We start from the raw sequence: 6,847 nt of genomic DNA on the forward strand, positions 1-6,847 counted from the left end.
TATCACGACGTTTCGATCACAACACAAGCAATCGTCATCAGGTGAGAAATATCGCGGAAAAGCTGATGAGAATATATGGTGGGAGCGCTGCTAAGGTAAGGAGTTATAAAGGTTTGGGATGGGTGTAGCCCAAGGGTCAGTGGGAGGGGCTAGAGATGAAATTTGCATGTAAATGTAAGATCGAGTAAATCTTGACAAACGAAGCTGGGGGGGGGGTGGCCATTGTATTGTGAGAGATTAGCATGTCAATGTAAGAAATGTGCTTGTAAATGTAAGCTGAATGCAAAGAAAACCTGATTGCCAAGTTCAATCTCCTTTCCAAGAAGAAGCCAGATCCATACATTAAAAAGTTAGATGGTGATAAGATTGTCATCAATCAGAGCAACAGCCCAATTTCTGACAGCCTAAAATCGGTTCTAGCTAAAAGGTTGAATTTCGGAGTCACCCCTAAACACATTCCAGTTGATGATATCATTGCCCAGGTCGACGTCGTCCTAAAGCGTTTGGGACACATTCCTGCAGACCCGGCAAGATCGGAAATCGCTGCAATCCTCAAAAACGCTAAGATACCTATTAGTAACATCAGCAAGGATGAGCGGACTTGAGCTTTCTCAACTAAAAAGGAGAGATGACAGTCATCCTCTCAGCCCACAAGGGCAATGTCACTGTCATCATGGACAAAACCACATACAATAACAAAATTCAGGACCTACTTAATGATGTCAGCTATGCCAAAATCAATAAAGATCCTACCAACCGCCTGGTTTCTTTCGTATGAGCAATATATGAGGGATTTATTGGGGTATCTGAATTAGCACTAAGAATAATAAAGATGGTAAGCATTGTTTCAGAAATAAAAATTATTAATACCATAAGTTTTTTTGTACTGTACTCACAAGTGCATTCTGCTGTAGCACAGTTGATATCCGGACAGTGTGAAATAATATTCTTGGTTCTTTCGGTAAAGTCACGTAGAAGGGAAACAATAAAATAATAAAAAATATAAAACAATACAATTCTCACGACGTTTCGACTGCAACACAAGCAATCATCATCAGGTGTGAAAACCACAGTAAGAAAGAACCAAGAATATGAATCCCTGCAGTCACGAAAGCTTTAAATCAAAAAGTGTGAAATAAATTCAACATACATATGTAATGTAGCTCTCTAGAGACACCGTCTTGTCTTCTATACATTTATTAAGCATACAGTCCAATGACAACTCAACAAGAAATCGCGAGTGACTCCGTCCTCTTGGGTGATGAGACAACTCTATTCTGAGACACACAGCTTCTTATCTCAAGACAGCTCGCAGACGGATGGAGAGACGACTCGATGCCAGGCAACGACGACGGTGGTAGTTCCCCACAACAAGCAGCCCCAAGCCTCCGCTCACGCTGCTATTTATCCTCGCCCGGTCCGGCCACGCCCTGTTCCTCAATCCCCGTCACCGCACTTGGCCCTGCCGCTCCCCGCACTTCTTACACCTCCCCGCCATTGGATCCCGTCTCATTAATCCTCATTAGCTCGTCCATTAGTAACTATGGTCCCGGGGGTACACACCGTCCCGCCCTCGCTCCGCACTGCCATTACACATGCATAATACGTATTTCCCATTGAGGAAATGTTCCGCATTTATTTATTTATGAACACACAATGTATAATATATTTCATAAAATCTATATCTAGTAACAACTTATTTTTCACACGTGTTTGTTGGTGCAAATCCTGGTAATTCCACGACGCGATAATAATTGATATAAATATTTGAAGATATAAAACGCTACACACACACGTACATTAAAAAAGCCAACACAGAAGCAACATGTTCGAGGAACATTTTAAAACTTGCTTTAATTTCAACCATATGAGGTTCAACTCCAGCGTTTGGAATGTGAAATACTCCAAGGCAACGGTGGAAGACGAGGATGAAGCTGCTGTACTCCCAATCCAGGGTCTTTTGTGATGCCCCGAGTCAAAATGTCAGCCGTGAGATGTCTTTTATCTGGAGCCTGAGACTCTATCCTGGTTTCGTGAGTCTTCACCTTGATCAATGTACTCTGATAACATTGATTAACACAAAAAATATTTTTTTTATGTTTTATCATGACCACGAATCGTGATAAACGAATCGCGAGGCTTAGAGCGTAACTCGCTCTCATTGGCTGAGCGAATGATGGGGGCGAGTGCGTTGTAGATATTTTAAAAATCTTACATTTCTCCAGGACAACGAGCGCTAACAAATCAGCATTCTACTGGGTCGCGCAAAGCGAGGTCTGCCTTATAAGCATGACCAAGAGTGGCAGTGTGCTGCTGTGCCTGATAAGAACTTCGTGACAGCCCCCGAGATCCAGTGCCTTGGCCCAACATCCACCCTCGCCACCCCTTGGTGCTGTGATAACTCGCGAAGACCAGGCCCGAGTAGTTCACAACACGTGGCTTTATGCCATCGTGAAAGTGTGAAATGCATTTCACCAGAAGCCTCTCTGCTCAAGGGCTCATAAGCAGCCCATAATAATGTGAAAACATGGATATATAATGGAACTTAATGAGGAACTCAATAATGTATCTGAGCTACATCCGGGCATAAACAGAGATCCAATAATAAGCACCTGCTCAATATGATGCCGCCCAAAATAATTGCAATTGTGTTTGGACTATTTCACTATCCAGCAACTAACCCAGGGGGGATTTTTTTATTGGTACCTGTAGATATGCCAATTCTTGCACTCTCCAGGTCAAACCCAGATAGATGTCCAAGTCAAACCCAGACAGCTGGCAAACCACAAGAGAAAACCTGACCCGTCATGGGAATGTGGATTTTTTACCAATGGTTCGCCACAACCACTGGAGATGCAAACCATACCATACAATTGCTTGTTGAAGCAGTGAGGTATATGGAGGAAATGTAGTTGAATGAAGCTGAATTAGTACATTTCTGATATTTTCATGAAATTACCGTCGAGGTTAACAATTTATAATAAGTATAATCGTATACAGTACTATTCCTTGGTGGCAACATAACAGTAGAGAGGTGACCAGAGCAACCTGGAATAACGAGGACGTAACTGTGACCATTGTCAATAAACCAGCACATTGGGATGGCGTGGGGCTGTTGCTGGATAAGAACAATTTCTCTCTGCTGATACCCAGTCGGTACATAGTCCGCAAGCTTGGCTAGGGAATTTTTGCCTAACTTTTTTATTTAAGGGCCGGCTACTGAAAATGTTCAATAATAAGTAATGGATGCAGATTAACAAATGTATATGTGAATAGAAATATTTCCATTATTATAATTGCTGTTTATGGATAAAGCAAAATACTGCTAACACTGGTCTACAGCCAAAATGCTTCTGAAATAAATGTAGTCCAACTTTACTAATTCTTGGTCACTGAGAATGAAAATTATGCTTAAAATTGTTTATTGTCTCTATTTTTCAATATATCCTACTGGGTCAGTATATACGACCCTTGACTTGGGAATGGCGGAGGATAAGTGAGTTATAAAGGGAAGGGATCTCAATTTAAACGAGAAATGACTAAAATACTTCTTTGACTGGATCTATGAATAAATCTATGACTGGGTTTGGACACTACTTGTTTTTGAGCAAAACAATGAATGATGCAATCTGAACCTGGTTTTGCATAATACATAATATTAATCGCATCATGTTATTCCTAGAAGTCATGGATGATGCAATCATAACTAGGCTTACATCCCTCTGCTGAACAAATTGCCCTATATCAGCTCTAGAAATCATACAGTGTCGTGCTCTCTTACTTGTCAGTGTTTGATGTTGCAAAGGGACACATTTCTGTTTAGCCAAAGTGAGCAGAGATGCCTCATAGTTGTGTGAACAAAGCAGATAACTTCTGCCGTTTGTAGTGAAGTGACTTTTGCATCACAAAGAGCACTTTGGTTAAGAAAGCCTATCAACTTAATTTTGGCTGCAAATTTGAAATCAGGACAAGATGTGGGCCCCACAAATATGCTACAACACTTGTGCAACAAATCTTCAACAGTGGTTGAACAGGAAAATTAAATCTATGCCTTTTGCAGTGCCAATGATTTGGAGAGAGTCAACAGAACATATCAGCAATTGTTACTTCTGCATGGCACCTCCAGTTGGGAAAGGTGTGTCAAAGAAGAAAAAGTGGACTGTGCATTATCCAAACATTCCATCAGCTATACGCCCAGTACCCCACGGAGAAGTGTGGCACATTAGGAATGGACCTCTCTTTTAATTATTTCCTTGTGCAGCAAGGGATTAAAGTGTGGTTCTGTGAAAGTCCTGATGTGTTGTGCAGTGCATCAATGCATGTGTACAGCAGCATGTGATGACTGAGATGGGCCTGTAGGTGGCTGGCAGGTTTATTGAATAACCGCACTTGTACACCAGTCACATGGTTAATGGCGACTCGGTTCAAGAATTGCTGTGTGACACACGTGCTGTTGCATCTTACAGGTAAAGTACCCAAATGTTGTTTTTGATTGTTATAGAAATGTTCTAGACTCGTTCTAGACTTCAAGCTTGGCTTTGAATTGTTAGTTTGTGATATATTCAATTGGAGGGGTTTTAGCACTATGCATTGTAAAGGATGATGCACTGTAATTACATACTGTAATTGTAATTATCTAACCCTAATACTGTTTAGTCTATAACCATGCCCATGCACCCAGAGTATGACTATTTGCAATGCTATTGAGAATAGAACACATGCATAGTCGTAAGTGGTACAATGCTGACACGTACAGTACGTATATTGTACACATACAGTACAGGTAATGGGTGTAAGATACCGATATAAGTCGATGGTATAGATAGACATACAGCTTAGGATTAAAGTAATATACGAATAGTGAAGTGCAAAGGTTACTGTCAAAGACAAATATGGTTTATCAGTAGTAGAATTGGGCTTAAGAGAAACTGTATTTGATTAACGGCACTGGTACATCAGTCACATGGTTAATGGCGACTCGGTTCAAGAATTGCTGTATGTGACACAAGTGCTGTTGCATCTTACAGATTAACCACAATAAATGTGTTTGCCCTCGATTTGGAGCACCTGTCCACGTCCTTCTTTTCGACTGTGCAACAGAAGGACCGCCGGTTCCTGATGCACCAGAATAATTATCACTTGAGTCAGACGAGGAAGAGGATGAAACTGCTGGTCCTGAACGATCAAGGTCACATAACCCAGATTTTCTCCCATCCTGCTCCTCTGAACCACACAAGGTGAACAGAAAGACTTTGTCAGGGATTTGGAACTAACCAAGAATAAGTCAGAGCTGTTGGGCTTCTGACTGCAACAGTGGAATCTCCTGGCAGGTGATGTTAGCGTTTCCATGTTCTGTGACTGTCAAAAGAATATTGTCCCATTCTTGTTCATGGAAGGTGATCTTGTAGCCTGCAACAACATTGATGGTGTGGTGTGATGGCAGCCCTCAACATCGTTCATGATCCAGATGAGTGGATACAGTACATTGATTAATCGAAGATGAGTCTTAAAGCTGTTTTGCTGCATAATAGAAATGTTTTGCCATCAATTCCACTTGGTCATGCAGTCCATATGAAGGAAACCTATGACAACATGAAACAACTTTTGAGGTGCATAAATTATGACCAACATCAGTGGCAGCTTTGTGGCAATTTGAAGGTGTTGCTCTCTTGCTTGGTCTGCAGACTGGATACACAAAGTACTGCTGCTGTTTTCTCAGCGAATGGGATAGTCGTGCGAGAGATTCCCACTGCATGAAGATAGATTGGACACTCCGACAGTCATTGGAGCCTAGGAGAAAAAGTGTTCAGCATCCACTACTTGTTGAATCAAGGAAGATGTTGTTACCACCCTTGCACATCAAGCTTGATCTGATGAAGAACTTTGTCACAGCCATGGACAAAACACAAGCAGCTTTCAAGTACCTCCGTGGAATACTTCCAAGGTTAAGTGAAGCTAAGATAAAGGAAGGTGTCTTTGTTGGCCTTCAGATTCGTGAACTTCGAGATGATGCATTTGACAGTGCACTGCGTGGCAACGAAAAGACGGCACAGAAAGCTTTCCAGTTATTGGCAACACATTTTTTAGGAAACAATAAGGCAGGCAACTACTGGGAGTTGGTGGAAAACCTCATCAAGGCATACAAAATCCTTGGTTGCAACATGTCACTAAAGATACATTTTTTGCACTCTCATCTAGATTTCTTTCCACACTGAACTGCAGAGCGGTAAGCGACGAGAATGGCGAGCGATTTCACCGGGACATTGCAACAATGAAGCCCATCAATGCTTGCAGACTATTGCTGGACAGTGACAAGAGATTCGCCATTAAATGAATACTAGCGAGAAGTACCCAGCATTGTCCAGGGGAAAAATAAATTTCAAAACTTGTCTTCTCTTAAAAACAGAACATATATACACACATATACTATGGGTTCCGTTTGTCTGTCCATTTGTTTGTCAACAAAATGATAAGAGGCATGCAGAAGCCCTGCATCAAAAAGTAATAGAATGTGGGGGGTAAATAATTGATCTGAAAGGTTTCCGAAAATTGTCGTCCCCCCTCAAAAAATATTTTTACCCCCGCATAGGCATATATACCAACACACCCTACATAAAATAGAGTGAGTAGTATCTAGTGACTCTATAGTAGTATCTGGCTATACAGTACTATCTGGTGCTACAGTAGTATCTACTGATTCTATAGTAGTATCTATTGACTCTATAGTAGTGTCTAGTGACTCTATAGTACTATCTACTGACTGTATAGTAGTATCTACTGACTGCAGTGGTATCTCCTGACTCTATAGTAGTATCTACCGACTCTATAGTAGAATATGCTGATTGTA

At 41.3% G+C, this 6,847-nt stretch overlaps 1 long non-coding RNA gene across 1 annotated transcript; it reads left to right on the forward strand.

Moving 5' to 3' along the window:
• Positions 1–4,399: 4,399 nt before the first annotated feature.
• LOC142930905 (uncharacterized) lies at positions 4,400–6,389 on the forward strand. Its single transcript, XR_012946887.1, has 2 exons — positions 4,400–4,466; positions 5,101–6,389. It is a non-coding gene; the product is annotated as an uncharacterized LOC142930905 (long non-coding RNA).
• Positions 6,390–6,847: the final 458 nt, after the last annotated feature.

Source organism: Petromyzon marinus, chromosome 45 (assembly GCF_048934315.1).
Source record: "Petromyzon marinus isolate PM22_M1 ecotype Great Lakes invasive population chromosome 45, UKy_Petmar_22M1.pri1.0, whole genome shotgun sequence".
Classification (NCBI taxonomy): Eukaryota; Metazoa; Chordata; class Hyperoartia; order Petromyzontiformes; family Petromyzontidae; genus Petromyzon; species Petromyzon marinus.